Genomic DNA, 21520 nt, shown 5'->3' on the forward strand with positions numbered 1-21520 from the left:
CTCTGTTCTCGGCAGTTGCCTAAAAATATTAAAATATATATGCCAATTAATAAGTTTATTTGGCATATGCTATATTTTGTATGCGCTGCAATATACTTTACACAATCCCTCTGTGGTGTGCTAGACAAGTTATAAAACAGTCATAGCAATGTTTGAAAATAGATGTAATGCACCCTGGTTATATGCGTGCATGCATTCGCTTTCTAATCGGTGTTATAAATCCTATGGCGCGTTCCCGGGGGCAGAGTTCAAAACAAGATATCTTAACAAACGTGAACGCAGGTAGATAAGGAACTTAAATGCCCGACATAGATGTATATAGTAACAATACAAATGGGGCCATGCCGCCACTGTTTAGACAAAACACCCATCTTGGTCTGCAGATATGTTCAACCAAGAATGCAAAAAGCCAAACCTATCGTTGCCTGCCATGTATAAACACAATTCCTACGTCCTAACAGCTACTTCGACCAAACAGCACACGTTGTTGTGGGTCACATCGCACGTTATCGTATCCAAAGTACGTCAAAAATTTAGTTTGCAAATGGGAACGCAGAGAAAACACGTAATAAAGATCTTTGTGTCCAACGTTGGTATATTTATTAATGGCCTGCCATCACTAAATCACAAACCACATGTTTGTGCTTGGAAATGGCGTATAAGCAACTATCCGATATGGCGGTGGAGGGAAAGTTTAAAAAGAACCTCCTTTTTGAAATGGAGGAAGCTATTCCCTGACACATACCTGTTGGGTTAGTTCATAATCCCCCTTGCAGCGTCTCAAAATCCAAACGCGGATGTCCGATCCAACTTTGGAAAAGCGACCCGCCCGCCATTGGATTTAAACGGAAGATCCTGCGAGTCACGTGTGTCCGACAATGCACCAAGCATTGCATACCTCGGGCAGCGTCACAAAAGGGCCGCCATCTTAGCCTAGTCATAATGTAGCAATAATTGTAAGGGAAATATCTAATTGAACTGGATGCAACACGACAAAGAGAGTTATTTCTAAGTATATATTGTGTTCCTAAAAAATGGCAGCTTTATACAAAAATATTAAGGGCAGTGCATATCCTTAATTCTGTTGATGTTTTCTATTCCTTCCCGTGACGCAAAACAAATTTATTTAATTTGAGTGCCTAATGGTTAAAAACCCCCAGGCAATTTCATTTGGTGGCTTATTATTTTAATGCCTGATGTTTAGAGCGGTTAGGGCAAGGATTTGTAGTGAAAATCGCAACAATATTAGTTAAATGGAAATGGTGTATGTGCCATGTTGGTGTATAGAGTTGAACCAAATGAACTCACCTCATTTCAATGAGAGCGAAGAGCACGCATAACACTTCTATTTTGAGATAAGGAAGTCATGTGAGTTCAAATAAGGCAGATCATGTTATTTAGGCAGAGAGAGGGGAAAATTAGGTATTACAGAGTATGACTACTCGCAGTGACAACGTTATAGGCAAATGTCATAACAAAATTCCAAATAAGATTCACCCACATCAAAACAATTAGAACAGTTGTGCTCATTCTATCAAAAGAAAGAATGTCAATAACAACAATATATCAATGTCGTCCCAAGAGCATTGTGTACAGCAATACCCTATAAATAGCTCATAAACATAAGACCCATACAGTGAAAGGAGAAGTCATAAAACCTCTAAGCACATATTTACATGACACATATCAATGTATATTAGTTAAACATGTTACATATAAACATCAAATGCCAAATCATTGCAAATGATAGTGCATTTCATCCTCAGTATTGTGACCTTTTTCTAAACACCTCAAGCGGCAAATCCAAGATACCTCCTTTTTACGTAGGGTAAGCTCACGATCTCCACCTCTAGGGTGTGGGGGTACGTGATCAATGCCCTGGACCCATATTGTATTGTTGTCTTTGTGATGTTCTCTCATGTGGTATGTCATCGGATAGCTCAAATCATAGTTTTTAATGGCACGCACATGTTCTTGGATCCTCGTTTTTAGTGGTCGTACCGTACTTCCAACATATATCTTTTCACATCCACAACCAATCACATAAATCACATAGCTTGTGTTACAGTTTATATAATGCCGTATCTCATATTCACATTTGGTGTTGTACTGGAATTTTTTGGATTTGTTTTTTCCCAAAGGGCAAATATTACATCCCCCACAAGTGAAAAAACCCTTAGGCTTGGTAGGAATCCATGTTGTGGTTTTCCTAATTGCAGGGTAACTTGGGCACAAGACATTGCGTAGGGTTTTGCCTCTCCTGAAGGTAATTTTAGGGGTGTCACTAATCTCATTTTTCAAATTGGGTACCTCAGTAAGAAGACTCCAATGTCGTCTCAGCACCTTAAAAACATCAGTGCTGTTTTGTGTGTACTGTGTGATGAATGCCATCTTCGGTTTATGGGTCTTTTTATTATTCTTGGCTTTCTTAATCAGAGTGTTTTTGCGGGTGACTGTCAGTATTCTTTTTTCGGCTTTATTCAAGACCTTTGCATTGTACCCCCTGTCAATGAATCTAATTTTGGTATCATTTAGATTTTCTTTGAAATTCCTCTCAGTACTACAATTCCGTCTAATGCGCACCATCTCTCCGTAAGGTATATATTAATAGTGGAGCTAGGGTGTGCACTCGAGGCGTGCAATAAACTGTTGCAAGATGTGCTTTTTCGGTACAAGTTACTCTGTATTGTATTGTTCTCTACATAAAAGAGTACATCTAAAAACTCAATCTGCTGGTGGCTTGATTTTATAGTCAGTTGTACATTGAAGGGGTTGTCATTCAGATAAGCGAAGTAGTCCGTCAACTGGGCTTCACTCCCTTTCAACAACATTATGATGTCGTCAATATACCTCCCCCAAAAGATGATCATATACATCCAGGGGGAGGCATATCTTCCCCAAGCATGTTCTCTTTCCCACCACCCCATAAAGAGCCCCGCGTATGAAGGAGCAAAGTTGCTCCCCATCGCGGTACCCCTTATTTGGTGATACCAGGTGTCGCCATGTAGGAAAAAGTTTCTGGAAAGTATCAACTCTGTCATTTCGATTAACATCTTGTTGTGTTCAATGTGGTCTGCTGTTCTTAGTGACAAGAATGAAGAGAGTGCTCTTATTCCGAAGTGTTGGGGTATGCAGGTGTATAAACCTGTCACATTTAATGTGACAAACATAAGGTCTGTAGACCATTGCAGCCCATCGAATTTATTCAATATGTCACCTGAGTCCTGGATATATGAAGGTAGGTTTACAACCAATGGTTGCAAGAACCCATCCACATACTGGGAAAGTCGTTCCGTGGGAGAGTTAATCCCCGATATAATCGGGCGTCCAGGTGGAAAAGAGCCCCCCTTGTGTATTTTGGGGAGTAAATAAATACACGGTGCCATTGGATTGACTACTTTGAGGTATCGGCATTCTTCTTCAGAAAGGAGACCAACTTCACCCCAGTCATGTATTCTTGTATTAATGTGAGCGACAAGGGAGGGAATGGGGCTGGCATCCAACATTTTATAACAAGTTGTATCAGCTAGTTGTCTTCTGATCTCATTATCGTAGTCAATAGTATTCATGACAACCACATTCCCTCCCTTGTCTGCTTCTTTGATGGTGATACTGTTGTCCCTAGCCAATCCGTCCAGAGCCAGTCTTTCTTCTTTAGTCATGTTTTGATGCTTGTGTGTATATTTATTGGGAGAATCAATCATTTTCTATAGGTCCTGCGAAACTTGTTCCCTAAACAAATCAATATTTTTGTGTGTGTTCACCTGAATGTATTTGGAACGAGGTTTAAGGCCACTTGTGATAATTATATCTTCCTCAATGTTGAGGTCCGAGCGTATTTCCTGTAATGATGGATTGTCGCCAATTTCAATAGACAATAGTAGTACCTGCTTCTTTAGCTCTTTCCCCAACACACTCTGACTATATCTGGGGCTAGTTGACCGTAGGCTAAGAGTCCCCTCTCCCACTCTAGATTTCCTCGATCTGTGCTGTGCTGCTCTGTTTTATAGCTTCATGTGGTATCATGGGATGCAGGCATTCTCCACAGCGATTCTGGTCCAGCCTGTGTCCTCATGGGAATGGTACTGGATGTGATCACCTGGTGGGAAGACAGCTGCTCTCATCACCTCGGACTCTCCATCCCTGGTGCTGCTCACAGCCCTAATTAATTATGGACTCTTTAGCTAGATAAAACAACAATGTCTTTGGATTATTAAGTAGACACTAAGTTTAAGCAGAAAGATCCCAGATGACTACATATCTAAGTTGACTCGATATGATGAGCTGGTCCACATCTAGTTAGTCTAGTACCTCTCATCAAGCCTATTCAAATAAACAATGTCTGAGCAAAATTACCACCCTCAAACAGACCTAGAGGTCTGGATATATTGTGGCTCTCTGCTCTTCTATTTCTCAGGTCTCAGGGAATTATACTATCTTCCTACTACTAATGAACACACCACATGGCCCTTATCTGGAATTGCTGTCAGAAATCTCTCTGTCTTCTTCCGTGAGGCTACTGACTCCAGGGCTGAATCCCTTTTCTGGCTGCTTTGAATTCTGGTGGCCCTGGTCTCTCTGACTGTAATCTTCTGCTAGATTGTTGGACCCTTACTGGCATTGTGGGCGATTGCATTATTAGCACCCATTATACTCACACTTCCCCGGTCTCATTGTCCCTTGCCCAATGTCTCTGGTGCCCGAGCCTCTGTCATACAAGGGCAAATTCTAGATGTTTTGCACCTCAACAATGGAGCTCTCATGCTGGGGCTCCTCCCCAATATAGCTGCGTGAGTCAAGATCTGGAAGCTGAACGTCAGTCATTTTTTAGATAAAACTGGAGGTATCTCTACTCTCCAGTGGATGCCTTTCCTCTTTTTGAAAAGCATCTCCAGCAATGGCCTCCATCCATTCCGACCTACAAAGGCTAAGGAAAGCCACAGAAAGAGCTGTTGCCAAACAACGGAATGTCATTGCTTCTAAAGAATATCTGCTGGCGATCAACCCAGCTTCTTAGATATTATAAAGATATTGGAAGATGTGTGGAAGTTGCATGCTGTATAAAGGGTATGATGGCTTATTAGTTCTTGTAGATGTATTGGTTGACCATGATATGTTAATTTGAACAATGCATCATCACGTGGGTTTAAAGGACACGTCTTGTAGTGACTTCCCTCCTTCCTCAGTAAGAGATGTGATGAAAATTGAAAACCACACTTCTAATATAGCCTTGTAGTGTCCCCCAATGTTGACTCGAGGCCTGTGCGATGTAGAATTTATATGGAGTCCCTAAGTCAGCTCCTTAAGGATACCCCAATCCCACTCACTTACATCAAAAGACATTAACACATGAGAAGACTCAACCCCAGTGTCTTAAGGACAAAGTAACCCGAAGCACCTGTCTCACAAGACTGCAGAACTGACTATCAGAGAACCAGTTCATGTTAAATTCTGAGAAAACCGAGTTCCTTCTTTTCATGCCATCGCACAGAAACAAATAGGATCTCTCTCTCTCTCTTCTGGACATGTTGTCTGTTAATAGTTTCTCTCACTCACTCACTAACTCACAGTAAAGAACCTTTGCTTCACACTTGATCTGCCCTTACTGTTACTACCTCCGCACATAAACAATAATCCGCTACTTTCTACTATTTTGAGCTCAAAACAGACACTTAATGTCCCAGACAGAAAAGCTCAGTCCATGCCCAAGTTATTGCTAGGCTTGATTTTGGGAATGCCATACTTTGAATTTCCCCCAGTCACCCATCTCACCACTCAAAGTAGTTATGTATTCCGCAGCCTCACTTCTTACCACCACAGAAGTCAAATTTGGTCCATCACTGCCATTTTACACAATCTGAACTGGCTTCCTATTTTAGCCAGGGTTCAACTTAAACTCTGAGCCTGGCTTACAAAGCAACCAAACACAACAACAATGCTGCAGTAGCCTTCCACCTGAGGTTTCCAAATCTGCCCTTGAGCGAGCTTCACCAGCACTGCAACCACCCATCCAAATCCCATCCACTTGTTTTCAGGAAGACGCCTACCCTTCTGTCCTTTAGAAAAAGATCTTAAAACCAAACTCTTTTGACAGTTTTTAAATTCCCTCGCAAACATAGCTGATTCATTCAAACACAGTGTTTTTTCTCTGCTGATGCTACTTTTCCCAGCATTCTGCTGGCCACTCCACTTTCTTGATAATATGTTAACTGCCTTAATAGAGAATAGTATTTAAAAGGGATTTCCACGAGAAGGTCTCGAAAATCACTGGGCCCAGTTGTGCTCTATAAAAATGTTAAAGAATAAATATAATGTCTTGTTGTATGCAATGATCGTGGGCATGTATTCAACAAAGTAATACATTCTGATAGTTGTGGTTTAGGTAACTGTTTAACACTGTAAACGGTTAGTTTCTTCTTGACAAGAAGTCCCATAATGGGGTGTGGGCACTGGGGTTTCACAGGAGGGATAGATAGATAGCTACATATGACGGAGAGTGGGCACTGGGGTTTGATAAGAGGGATAGATCGCTAGAGAGAGAGGAGCAGTGCGTGGTCCGAGGTCCATCGCAATCTTGTTAAGCCACCGCCTACCTACAGACCTCTCCTAGCGACTATTTTGTGCAAAATGGAAAAGCTTGCTAAGATCTTGCAGCACATACCGAAGATACTGTTGTAATACACTTGGTTTATTCCCTGACTATGTTACCCCTTCTCTCCCTCACCTTTTGGAACATTCTGATTATTGTATGAAACAAAGATTCTACAGCTGTCTTCAGCTGACTGGAACCTGTGGAGGTGTAAGAGCAAATAAAAATGCCCTGATGCAGAATGGTCCGTCCTTTCATCAGAAGCTCTTTGTGTGGAATCAGCCAGCTAGACAGCTATGCTCAACCGGGGCAAAACTGCTGGTGGTGCCTAAAATTCGGACTTTGCACTGGGGCGGACGAAATTTCCAGTACAGCACATCAAGGTTATGGAACTCTCTTCCACTTGAGATCAGGAAGGCCAGTTCCCTCCTGAGTTTTAGAAAAAGCCTGAAAACTTGGTTGTTTCAGTGAGGGGTGCTTTGTGGGGTTCTTGCTGTCCTTAAGCACCGAGACACCATTTTGGTATTTTTGCTCTCTATACATAGCATCAAAAAACAAAAAAAAAGATATCTACCTTTCTACACAGTGTTACGTCTTTTTAACACTGGCGACGACCAGTTGTGTGTGGACAGCCACACCACCATCCCCAACTGTATTCCACCTACCGGATACAGCCGTAATCCAGTGGCAGCATTGTTCTACAGCTGGGGTGAGAAATTCCATTCTTCTGGAATCAACTACACTAATTATTTTGTAACCCCGGAGGTACTGTTTTTTTAAGTAATTCTATTGTAAAGGAGTTTGTGCCACTATCGTGCCACTTCTCACCTGTGAGCTGCGCTGTACTTCATTCTCTCTCTGTTATTGCCTCATGGTAGGAGGATCCTTTTGGTGAAGTGCTTAGCTCTGTGGACTCTCTGGTGAGGAGGCATGCATTGATGTTATCGTAGTTCATCTACCTCTGTTCCTTGCTATTGCCGGGAAGAGTTTTCTTCACGTGGTCCTTCTTTTTGATGGGTTGTCAGGGAAGTCCTCACATGGTCTTTCGGCTTCGTCTTGTCTACCTCATACTATATCTGGGCCTTCCTGAGTATCTTCTTGCACACCTCCAGACAGTTCAGAATTCTGCACCGAGAGCCATTTTAGGCCTTAGCCGCACGGCCCATACCTCAGCCCTCCTTGATTCGCTTCACTGGCTGCCGGTGCGGAAGCGTATCCATTTTAAAACTCTGACCATGGCCTTCAAGTCATTGCACGGTATTGGTGCTGTTTACTTAAGGAAAATAGTTCAATTCTATTTTCCTTCTAGATCTCTTCGCTCGGCCTCACAAGCTCTAGCCATTATTCCATCCATCAATGTGCTCATGTGCTCGCGTTGGCGGACGTTCCTGCAGATTGCTGGCCCCTCAACTTTGGAATAAACTTCCCTTGTCTCTGAGGAAGCTAGACAATCTGCTGTCCTTTCGAAAAGAACATAAGACTTGGCTTCTTGGCTTATAGTCATCTATGTTACTGACCTCCCCTCTACAGATCTGCCTAGCGCGGGGACACTCTGCCCGAGTAGCCGCGCGCTTTACAAGTCACCCATTTAACATAACTTCCTGGCATCAGAAGTGAAGGAGCGTCCCGGAACAAAGTCCAGCCTCTTTCCCCACCCTGCTTCATGCTGACAGGCACAGCAAGCCTGTCAACTCCCAAGAGGCGGGATAGCCCTTAGTGGCCGCAACCTGACCCTTCTCTGCCCGTTGCTGACGGGCACAGCTGGCTTGTCAGTTGCAGGGCCTGTTCCACCGGTTCTGCTCTGCTTTTTCGCTGACAGGCACAGCTGCTTGCCTGTCGGCAGTGTTGCCATTTTATTTGATAAGGCTTGTCAAGATGAAGTGTTATTGTAATTCACTAGCTAGCAGGCACAACTAACTTGCAATTATGGTAATAAGGAATTCTTCACACTGGCTAGCACATCATGGTGCTGGACTTTCGTTGTTACTATATGGATCTCCTGCATTTCCATTTGCTGAAAGGCTTAGCTTTTGCCAACGGTTTTAGGGGGAAATCCTCACGCTGAACAGCACAGCTTGGTGCTGAACCTACCTTCTACGGGTCATTCTTTTGCATTTCTTTGTTTTCACAAGAACATTATTTCACTATTATTCTGTAGGAGAAAAAATATTTTGATTCGAATTTGTTTTGTACTCTTTTGGTGTTTTTTTATACCTTGCCTACTGTTTTATTCTGGCAAGCTCATATGTTTGAAAGTTCTTTATTGTTTTCTTCACACTTCAGTATTCTAGTATTGGTTTCCATTACTGTGTTTGTACCCTGCTATATGTTGAGTTCTGAAATATGGCTGCGATCAATATGTTTTTACCACCTCCATTTCTTAATGAGGTTGGAGAACCAACCATTCCATGGAAGCAATAGAAGGATTTATTTGAGTCCTACCTCAAAGCGATTGGTGGGGACAGCAAGCAACACATTTTGTTATATAATTTAGGAATAGAGGTTGTAAAACATTCAAAAACTTAAATGAGTCAGAACAAGGTATGGATGAAGGGGAAGGGGAACTCAATGTGTACCTCATGACCATGAACAAATTAGAGAAACATTTTGGGAAAATTATGAATCTTGTATTGGAAAGACATACATTTTTCTCAAGGATTCAAGGCAAGAATGAAAAAGTCGGATCTTACATTGCAGTATTGAAGGGTGGTCTAACACTTGTAAATTTGAATGTTTGACTGATTCGCTGATCAGGGACCAGTTGGTAAGATGCACTAACAATCCCAAAATACAGGAGAAATTACCAGCTGGTAACCCAGATCTCAAACAAGCCATAGAAATAGTGTTGGGAGTAGAACATACTGCAGATTGTATAAAAGAAATGAGTATGTACTGAATCTCCCCCTGAGGTAAATACCATTTCCAAGCACACATTAAAGAAATTCACAAACCGGATAAGGATGGCATATTCAAGAACCAGAGTAACACAAATAATAAGTTAAATCTTACAGGTGTGGTAACCCAGGCACTTAGCAAATAACCCATCCTGCCCAGCTAGAAGTGTTACCTGTCATAAGTGTGGGTGGAGGTGACCCAGGGGTTTGCTATGACATGCGTGAGAAAACTGTATCTATGATGGAGCCTACAACCTCAGTGGATACCAAGTTAGTATTTCAACTAGAGAACAAGGACGACACACAAGTTAATGTTTATGCGGATTCCTGCTCCCTACACTCTACTGGAGAGTAAATCTTTTAAAGAAATATTTCCTAACAGATTAAGTGCACTCCAGACAGCAGATATCAAGCCAGAGGGGTAGAATGGTGACACAATTCTCTTGGTGGGGATGGCCACCCTGTTGTTCAGTTAAAAGGTAGGAACACAGTGGGTAAAGTCTACATCACTGAGAAGAGTTCCAATCTTTTGGGTTAAAAACACCAAAAGGAGCACGGCATCAAATTGGACCCTAGCAGCCCAGATCAAGTACTCCTGGTTGATCGCTCATTGTGTTGTCAAAACATTTGTGATGAATTCCCTGAGGTTTTCGCGGACCAACTAGGGCTATTAAAAGACTTCCAACACCACATCATACTCAAAGGTAAGGTCAGGCTGTAGCACACAAAGTCAGACCCATTCACAACACCTCATGCATATTCTCCTTCAAAATGAACTAGACAGGCTGTTGGAATTGGTTGTTATTGTTAGATTGTACATTGACCTCAGGGATTTAAATAGGAACATCGGGGTAGACAGACACCCACTTACGAGGATTCATTAAATATTAACTCTCATCAAGGATTCCAGCTACTTCAGTGTCCTCGATTTATCCTCAGTGTATCATCAAATGGAACTGCATCCTGATTCTCGTCACCTCACTTCATTTATTTCGCCCTTAGGTAAGTTTCAATATTTGCATATGCCTTTTGACCTGGCTTCAGCCGCTGCTGCCTTTCAAAGGTTAATGCAGCATATTCGCAAGGATGTCTCAGGCACTTTGTACTTCCAAGACGACATTTTCATACATGAGAAAGACATAAAAGAGCACAACGACATGCTAAGACAAGTACTACCCAAATTGGGTAATGCAGGTCTCACACTCAAGAAAGAGAAGCGTCAAATTGGGGTGGGTTCTGTGGAATACCTAGGTAACACCATTTCTCGTGATGGCATCAAGTCAAAAATGAATTTAGGAGATGTCATCCTAAATACTGTTGCTCCCACCAGTTTTGAACAACTTAAGCCTTTTTTATGCCTTTCAGAATATTATTTCAAGTTCATTCAAAACTACGCCAGTATGTTGGAACCCTTACGGAACTTACTGAGAGCTAAAAACCCATTTGTATGGGATGAAGACTGCCTGTCGGCATTTGAGGCCATCAAGTCTTGCATCATTAACGCACCCTTTTTAGGCAGGTTTGATCCCACAAAAGCTACATCTTTGTCTACGGATGCCAGTAATAAAGGGTTACTCAGAGGGTAGGGGAAAAGGAGCAAGTAGTTGATTTTGCTTCAAGGACTTGGAAGGGAGCTGAATGTCATTCCTCTGTGGTGAAAAAAGAGCTCTAGCATGTTTTTGAGCTATCAGACACTTCAGATTTTTTCTATGGGGCATACTTTTTACCGTCATGACTGATCATAAACCCCTCATATGTGCTTTCACGACTAAAGGTTCTACTAGGAACATGCCTCGGATCTCAAGATAGCTCTTAGGGTTAGATGGTTACAATTTTAGAGTGGAATATGTGCCAGGTAAACAGAACTTTGTGGCTGATTTCCTTTCTCGTGCTCCTCTAAATTCGAGTGTTGAAACCCAAGAGGAGGAGTACGGGGACTTAGTATTTGAAGCAGCAGTTCTGAAAAAGGAGGATTGGGACGATTATAGTGTACAGGCTGAAACTGTACCTTTTCTAAAAAAAGACATAACAGATGGCTGGCCAGAAAACAAGCATAATTTACCTGAGGTCCTGAGAAAATAATGGGAAGTAAGGTTAGAATTGTGAATAATTGGGGAAACCATTTACTGAGGGGAGAAAATCGCACATCCAAAGGACATTACAAACAAAATTGTGGATTTGGCACATGTAGGGCACTTAGGTCGCAGCCTTGCTAAGACTAAAGTACGAGAGGAGTATTGGTGGCCAGGCATGGAGGCCATGGTGGAAGACTCGGTCAGTGAATGTGCAAAAAGTGATAAAAACGCTTGCTGTCAGGAAAGACTCGTTATCCCCTGTCCAAGACCTAGTAATACCTTGGTCTAAACTGGCATTGGATATCATTAGTCCTCTCAACCTCAAATGTTTAAGTGAATGCTTCATTTTAGTTCTCAATGATTACCATACACGTTGGGTTGTTACCAAATGTGTACATTAAATTGACACTAAGTCTCTCATTCAGTTTTTGAAGGACACTTTCTCTGAGGAAGATATACCTGACACCCTGGTGATATACAACAGGGTTCAATTAACTTCTGATCTCATGAAGGACTTCCTTACCAATCTTCACATTTGTCAACAAAGAACATCTTTGTATTGCCCCCGGGCAAATTGGTTGGTGGAGCGTATGAATAGAGTTGTGTCAAGGAGTGCTTGCAAAGGGCAGAGGTGACAAATATTTCTGCTAAGTCTGCCATGTAAGACATGATATGGGTCTACTGCACTGCACTCACCAGTGTCACAGGGGTGTCACCCTTCATTCCTTGGAAAGGAGGAAGCCTAGGACTAACCTCACTGCAGGGTGGTTACGCAATGAGAGCTCATGTTTTGTGGACAGGTCTGTAATTGGCAAGAGAATTGAATTGCATAAGGAAAAGTACAAAACCAGATATGACGCCACCAAGTGTGTCAAAACACAGCTTTTCAGAAAAGGTGAATGGGTCCGGACTGACCTTTCCAAGGCAAGAAGGAAGAACTGCTCCTGTTTCTCCGAACCTCTAAAGATAGTAAGTATGGGGAAAAACGTGGTCCAGTTAGAGAATGGACAGATGTGGGGGATGGACAAGGTGTTAGCATGCAAGCCTCCCAAAAAATTTTGTAATGGATCTCCTGACACGGAAGGCAGTTAGAAAGGTCAACAGATCTTCCTCGGAGGTTACTAAGAAATATTGTTCGCCCTGCATGGCATAGAGATTATAGTATTGGTTAATCCTTGGTACTACATAACATGTATCCTATTCAAGCCCCTTGTTGGCTGTTTGCTCGGTTTGTACCGTAACGCTATTAGTACTATACGATGTTGTAATCTTTTTTCCCTCTCTTTTTCTTTCTTTCCGTACCCTTGCTTTGTCCATTTCACTGCCCAGGGAGGTGTCTTGTAATCTTCTTGGTTTATTCCCGGCCTATGTTACCCCCCTCTCTCCCTCAACCTTTAGAACATTTTGACTGTTGGATGAAACGAAGATTCTACAGCTGTCTTGAGCTGGCTGGAACCTGTGATGGCGTAAAAGCGAATAAAAAAGACTTCTACCTTTCTACACAGTGTTACGTCTTTTGAACAGATACATATTGCTTTTGTTCATTCTTCCACAAGTCTGAACCAGAAACTCAGCTTGCTGAAGAACTACATTGTTTTTGTGTTGTCTAACCGTGTAAGGGTTCAAATCGGGTCCAAGAAATGATGCATTCAGACCGCCACCCTTTGTGGCGAAGTAGTCCGAGTTCGAGAGGTGCTTCTGTTGCAGATTATGATGTTAAAACCGGTGAAATCTTCCCAGGTGCTCACCCATCTATGTGATCAATTTTGGAAACTCAGAACCTAGAGGCGTCTTGTGTGCACCAAGGGACAGTCACCTGTTGACCTCCTGTGTATCCAAAGAGTGTTTCGGTTTATAGATTTGTTTTTATGTACTTCTTTTCACCTCCAGGGCAAAGCAAAAATATGGGTGGGGTGGAAGGCTGTAGTAATCCATAATAATACTGCTTGGCATGCTGCAACTCAGTAGCTGATTCTAGGTCTTTTGCGTGTGTTTTTATTGTCAATAAAATGGCTACCAAAAAAGAAGAAATGATCATGATAAGACATTTTGAGATCTTCGCACTGTCATTGCAACTTTTAACTGGCATATATTAGAGGCTAACAGTTGCCGTGAAGTGAAGGGGTTCACAGAGCGGTGCTAGGAAAATCCCATCATGATGTATGTTTTTGCAATTGTGTGGTTTCCGTGCTTTTCTACTTCCCCTTTGCCTTCTTTTGTGCTCTCAGCTGATTTAATGACACATCAGTGATTCGCAAGTTTTTCCTAAATTAGGCCCTTGCTCACATGCTTTTTTAAAAACATCCTTCTTTACTTTGTCGATCACTGTTTTTGACTCAAGATATACCTTTACATAACGGGTGAAATTGCCATGCACCTTAATTACCCGGGCCTTATTCCTGTTGAAAGGTTTAAAAACAAGGCGTTCTCTGTGCCCACCACAACCTCCAAAAGCCTGCTTGCTGTGCTCACATTTATTTAAAGAAGCAAGAATGCACCGTTATATCTTTCCCTATTTTTAACTCTGCGTGGAAATGGCAAGTTATTTTTATCCTCTTTCAAAACCAGGCAATTCCACAAAATGATTTCGTGAAGTGGGCAGATTACAAATGTCCCTCTTTTCTTTTACCAAACATATGATTTCCTTGAGAACTGTTGCAATGAAAACATCACCTCCCTTGCATTCTTTAGTTTCGCAAAAAGTCCTACAAGGGGAACAATCATGAGTAACTAAGTGGTCGGAGAAAGGAACGGAGAAAAGGAGGCCTTCGTGCGTGCACTTTGCATTCCTGCAGATAAGGTGTACCCCATTCACAACATTCAAATACCCTCCCATCTTCTACTCGCTTCCAGTTGTCATTTTGACATTTATCTAGTACATTTTTAGACTATTGTTCAAGTTTATTGCCAGAAACTTATCAGTGTGTCACACATTTCACAATTTCTGAAAGGCCCTGAGTGAGGGAATCTTGTGTTTTTAAGAACAAGACAATATTGAACAAGCATTGTCATAGCCAATAGGTCTTGCCTTTGGGACCTTACACGTATTTAGTTATGCAGCACAATATCCTTCGTGCAATAACATCAACTGTTGCATGGGTAAACATTTATAAGGTCCCAAAGGCGAGACCTATTGCCTAAGCCAATGCTTGTTTCTTTAGCAATCATGGTCCTGCTGTCTGACTATAAGTTCACTACTTTAGTGAGAATGATGTTTGAGGTTGTTTGTTCCCAGTTACTGTTTATTCAGTTGCTGAGTACAGTTGTATTTCTCTTTTTGCTACCAAGTGAGGATTCCTGGCACAATTGGATAAACTACCCCAACGACCCCAGATTGATTATGGTGGAGGAAACTATAGCAATATGCTCATTTATTATGATATCAAAGATATCAAATGTTGTACCTCCCTTGTCCTGATGACACAATTGAACATAAAGTCGTTCTTTGTACATCATTTCTATAAAGTATGCCGACCTCCTATTACAATTTGTGACTTATGTAATGTGAACTGTTTAAATAGCAAAATGCTCACCACAACAGGGCGGCAGAGACGCGGGCCGCTCAATGGGAGGCGTTTTATGTGCTCAACAAAAGAGTACGAAACTGAGCGCCCCACAGACATGGCGGGGCGTGAGGGAGAGAGAGAGAGAAAGGGAAAGAAAGAGAAAGAGGGGGAGAGATAGAGCGAGAGAGAGAGGAGGAGAGAGAGAGCGAGGGGGCGAGAGAGCGAGAGAGAGAAAGAGAGAGCAGGAGAGACAGAGTGAAAGAGAGAGAAAGAGAGAAAGCAAGAGGAGAGAGAGAGAGAAAGAGAGAGAGAGCGAGAGAGAGCCCGGGAGAGGTGTGTGAGACCTAAAAATCACTAACTATATACAAATAAATATAACGAATCCAATGGGCAGTATATTTCTCAGTATATGGAAATTCCCGGTAATCCACCAAACATCTCCCTAATGTTATGTTTGGTTGTTGCCATTTATACAGCGTTAGGTCCTTTGATGCTGTAACTTACTAGCGCTGTTAAATGGCTGCAAACACGACTGTTTGATACCTTGACATATGTAGGTCTCTTCGTGGCTTTCCGACATCCACATGAGCAGGGCGTTAAGTGGGCCGGGGCCTTCCGTTTCTCAGCACCGACAGTTCTAAAAAGCAAATGCTGAGACACATCTCTATCGGGCTCTCCATTTTTACCCTCACTTTCGCTGAAAAAAATAAATCTTAAATCTGCAGCAATGCCCCCTTCACTGCCTTTGGGGTAACTTCAAAAGCCTCATTATAGTTCCTGCACGGTCTTGTTGTTTCAGAACTGAAGCCTTTTCAGTGTTCTATAGAACGAAGTCAACATAACCAGACCCTTGCAGTCCCCATAGAATGATTTGGCTAGCTTTAAGGTCAAAACAGCTAAAAGCTAGCAAACCTTTAGAAGACCTTACTCTATAGATTCCCCCTCAGCTACTGAGGGACATGAAAGACTGTCACAGGCACGCCTTCTCTGTACTTTCACTCCTGTTAGTGAACAAACAATCTTGAACAGTCTGGCAACAGCAAAATATAGACGACCTAAGGATCCCTGTTGCTTATGTATCTTATGCAACTAAGAGCTATTGGCAAAGCCAATAGTTCTGGCTTGTTGTCGGCATAATGTTACTTGGGTTATTATATATCTGCATGCAATGACAGGAACAGCAAAAAACCAGTCAGAGGGCATACTATGCTATGCACAGATTTCTTCCATAGGTGGTTTTAAGCCACGCCCTTAATTACACCGGCCACGCCCCTTTGGGTTTTTCAATCGCACTTAAAGCTCTGCAAATGTGTCACCCAAACCCACCACAGATTCCAAATGTGAGTTCCCAGACCCAGATAATTTTCTCTAACGCCTCGAGACGTCGCTCTCTGCAATGAACATTAGGTGAACGCATGCAATCCCTCACTCAACTGAAAGTCCCTCAAACTGAAAACAGACTCAAAATGTAAGTCCATCGGCAGAACTGCACCTACGCAGCATGGGGAACCTCTAATTAAAACTATCCCAACAATATGGTACTAACTGCCTCTACCCTTCAGAGCAATGAGACACTGCCTACGTGAGTTTTGTCAAAATTGCAGTAAATGCGCAAAGGTACACGAGAGCGCAGTCCAAAAAAACTTGTTCAACCGAAGAGAGTAGTTTTGGATGAAAAACGCACTCATGTATAATTGTTTTCATTATATTACAGCAACACATTTTTAACAGCTGCTTCCCCCAGCCTGTCTGGCCACACTCCCCCACTCACCCTGAGGGCTAACAGCAGGAGCCACAAACGAAGGCTGAGGCGGGTAGAGCTCGTCTTCTCACCAACAAGCCTCATCCCGTGCCGTGTCGCGCGCAGCTCAGATCCACGCTCGCAGATCCGAGGGCCGCCCAGCGCCTTGCGCAGATCTATTCTAGATGTGGCACGGACGCGTTCCAAGAGTGAGGAGAACCTGCTCGCTCCAGCGCGCGGTGTGGGTGATGAGCAGTGTCAATGCCCCTCCTCAGTGCCCCCTTGCATGTACTTCGGTGCGCAGCCCAGGCGTCCGTCTCCATGCGATCAATAGATGTACTTCGGAGAGGACCCAACCTCTGCGACAGAGGCCCTGACACTGAGGCAGCCGAGCTCTGCGCGGACCAGTACTCTGTTATGACGTGAAGACATTTACTAACAACTCTGAAGGAACCACGCGCCACAGATAGTTTGTTCAAGCTGACCTTAGCCATGCTCTCAGACATTGGTCCAAATGCGAAAAGTAAAACATTTCATTTCCACTAAAACAGGTGCTGGTGCGAGACTGAAAAGGGCAGTAAAGCTCAGGTGCAGAATGGCGCCAGCTCATAACTGCTGAAATAATGCAGAACTCTCAAACTACAGCATCTGGAATTTGAGGTATTCATCCAGGCCGTTTTTTTTATTTTATTCTTTTTAACATTCTGGCACTTGCAGGACATAATGAAAGAAGGCATGGGCTAGGAAGGACCCTCAGTATATACTCTTCGTAAATCAGCAACAGGAGCAGTTCGACAAGAAACCCGTGCAAACAAACAGAGTTGAATGACAGTGCTAGCAATGCCCCTTAGCCGAAGTTTAAAACAAGCGCTCGCTCACAAGTGAGGGGGAGTGTGGCCGAGAGCAGGGACGCACAGCGTTTACCTTGCGGGAGCGAGCGCACTAATTGGTAACACATAGCGCTGGTCACTCCCGCAAGGAAATCGCCAGACGTGCACGCATTGCCATTGAAGGCAATGCAACGCATGCACGTTTTTAAGCGAAAAACCGAACCGATTTCAAGAGGTCTCCTCCCTAAGCAACGCATGCGCGCTGCGTAGGCGAGACCTAAAAAGGATTGGCAGATACCACAGACGAGGCCTTCCTTGTGAAAAATTCGACATTATTTCTAACAGACCTGAAATTCCATTCATTACCAAATGGCCTCATTTTCTCATAAAATAATTAATATACCAAGGCAAAGGAATACACAGAAGCAACTTCTCCTGCCACCATTAACCATTCATGACGGTTCCCTGCAGGCATCACATGACCTAATGACTCAACTGTCCTAACACCAGTGAATGTCCAGAGAGACTGGCAGTGTGAGTGCAAAGCTGTTTCTCACATGTGGAAAACGATAAAGGAATCAATGGCACTGGGGTGATGGCCCCAGAACTGCGTGAGACAGTCTTAGATGGGTGGTCCAGCTTAACTGTTGGGCCGGACCTGGAATCCAAAGCAGCCTGGGCAATTTTGTCGGACCAGGCCAGCTAAGCGGACAATGTGGGGGGGAGTGGCGGGGGGGGGTTGGTGCATTGCTATTTTGTTACTGGGGGCCCATTTTGCAGCACAGCTTCAAAACCGCCCCTCATCCTTCCAGGGAAACGCCCGATACCAGCTATGGCCAGTCGGACACCGCTAACTGTGCGCGGCATACAAAGCCATTTTACTGATCAAAGCGGATGCTAACGTTTTTGCTAAATAGTTAATCTGTTGCTTAGGAGACTTTGATCGCTATAACACCCAGACTAAAGTGGCTTCATGGCAAGACGGTCCATAAAATAAACAGGTTTTATTTTGCACTAGAATTGACTTATCAGCTGGAGGGTCCAATGGGGATTACAGGAGCAATATTGAGAAAGGTTGTGATATTAGAGAGTCGGACTACTTTTTAGCTTCACTTCAAAAGATGGATGTAGACATTACGTTAGGAAATGCATGCAATGTCTTAATGAATATTATGCTATGGTTAGGGTGAATGAAGTCCTATCAAACCAGTTCCCCGTTGGAAGGCACATCAGTCAGGGGCAGGCGCGCAACACCCATTGGGCTTCCACGCACTGCTTAAACATTTCCCACTCTGACAACACAGAGGGAATTCTCTTCTAGAGCACACACTGCATATTAATCCCATCTCGGCCATTCTTATTTGTATAATAAAAATAGTTAAGAAAACATTGGCTGAGAGAAGCGACGTATTGATCTGTTAAAGGTTTTCTAGTGCGCCCTGCTGGGTTCGGCCTGGCTCGCTGACTGGTCGGTGTGATGTATTCACAAGGCCCCGTGGCAGCAGAAGGAGCCTCGTATGCCACCTGAACATAATATAAGGACATTGGCATTGAAAGAGATCTCTCCCTGTAGGAGAAATTGACAAGTTAGCAGGGCTCATACATTGCCCTGCTTCTTCTCCCTATTGATACGACTATCTACAGCACTCCAATGCCTTACTAAATAAATGCACAAAACAGAAGAGCTTTAAAATGAAGTAAACAAGGATTTCATGATATGATGTTCTCCTTTCTCATAAGGGGTCAGGTCATTCCATATTGTGATTGAATGTGGTATCTCTCGCTGCTTGAATCCTGCCTATCTATCAGGCCACTTCTCACACATGCACTTCTACTAAGGGGACTCTTTGTACGGGTCTTATGTGGGTCCGTAACACCAAAATATGTGTTTTTAATGCCTTCTTAAAGCAAGTCAAGTTGGAAGGATATCTCAGCAATTCTCGGAGAGAGTCCAGATCTTACTGACCGAGTTGATTGGCACTGTCACTCTCCTCAGAGCATCGCAACACTTCTTACTGAAGTAGCTGTGAGCGCTTTATATATGGTCTCAATCAATCAATCAGATCGATGGGCCTGGGGCAGAAAAAGCTCTGAAGCCTTAATTTTAAAGTTGACTTGTGGGACTTTCAAAAACAATTTATCCTGAGTTCTTAGGTTTTTTATGTTACAGTAGAGTGAGATTCTGCTGGATAGATAGAGGAGAACCAAGTACTTATATTCATCCTACAGCAGTGTATACATGTATACATCCAGCAGTCAAGTTTGAATAGGATTTCATCTTATAACTGGTAACCAGTGAAGGGATTTAGAGCTGCTAATGTACCATGATCGCTTCTACCCAACGCTGACAGGTGAGACATTCTGGGCCATCTGCAACGGATTGAGCCGTGAAGCTGGAGGGCCATTGTAGATGCAGTTATATTAATACAGTCTCAAGTTAATAACAGCCCCACCAACATCAAGGCAGAAGAGAGTGAGTGCATGACGTTTCTCACCTTTGCTTGTTGGTGGCAGCAACTCTTAATTACAAGCCCTTGCTTACCTAGAGGCATGATCTGCGTCACCTTTTGGTCTTAGATACTGTCTCTGTCTTTTGCACTCTGACTGTTTGGAGAAGTTGCGAGGAGGGTGGCTCTCTCCTTGGTTCCAATCAGATTATAAATGTCTGGGGATAGATGGAGTTCACAAAGAATTCACAGCTTTAATGTTCCTTAGTACTAATATACTACATATTTAGGTGCTTTTATTACACGGAATGCAGCAGTATACAAACCCATATTTCACAGGGATTGCCATTGAATATATATTTCATCATCAAAATGATATCCCCCAAACCACTCTGCGGAGCTTTACATTGTGAAGAATATTGAGAGTAAGTGGCTTGGAGGACCACATTATGCAGCAAGGTTATCTAATTTGTATATAAAGAAATTGCAATTTAGGTGGCACATTATATATATATTTTTTAATTTTTAGAGTTTTATATAGCACAAACTAGACCCGAGACATCGAGTCGCAGAGCGCTTTACATGAGCACCAGTTTTGTTACAGAGGTACACAATCATTTTTGTTAGGCACTGGGAGATTAAGTGATTTGCCCAGAATCACAGGATGTTGAGCATCGTTGCTGAGACTTGAACCCGGTTCCCCAGGTCCAAGGTCGACCACTCTAGCCGCAAGGCTACATCATCATTAGCTAGAAGCAACATTCTTTGTTAATTCTAAAGAATAGGTTGTAAAATGATATGACAACTATGGTAAATCTATAATAATTATGTGGTAAACCCTGCAGCCATGTATCACATAAATCCGAAGTCCCTCACCATTGCCCACTGTTGCATCAACAATTTATTCATGCAAGTATATAAAACCTAAACATTTTAAACAGGGTTTTCAAGCTAACTACCCAACACAAAGATGTAATATAAAACTACATAACACTAATGTGTATGTAGCTATCCCGGTGCTCTCTCCAGGCGTGCAACGCCCATTGGTCTCAAAGGGTTTCAGCCCCTCACCCCTGTCGTGTGTGTCAGCCCGGCTGAGACAGCGTCCCGGGCACAAACACAGCCACACCCGAGTACTTCACAGGTCTTTAAAAGACCATTTGCTTGTTAATGAGGCTTTGTTGTTTTTTCGCCCCTTTTTAGAGAGCCCCTGCATCTCATCTCCACTCTGCATACTGCTGGAAGAATTAGCCCCACCCGAAATGTTTTCTTAGCCCCCCCCGAAATTTGTCTCTAGTTGCGCCTCTGGTCAGGGGAGTCCATTTTCCCCACCAATCGTGGTGATGGAGCCGCCTGTGTAGCGTTTTAAGGTTGGATGGTCTCATTAATGGTTTTAATTGCATCCAGTGTGGAAGACGGAGTATCTTTATTCAGTAAT

The sequence above is a fragment of the Lissotriton vulgaris genome, chromosome 3_2, assembly GCF_964263255.1.
Source record: "Lissotriton vulgaris chromosome 3_2, aLisVul1.2, whole genome shotgun sequence".
NCBI lineage: Eukaryota > Metazoa > Chordata > Amphibia > Caudata > Salamandridae > Lissotriton > Lissotriton vulgaris.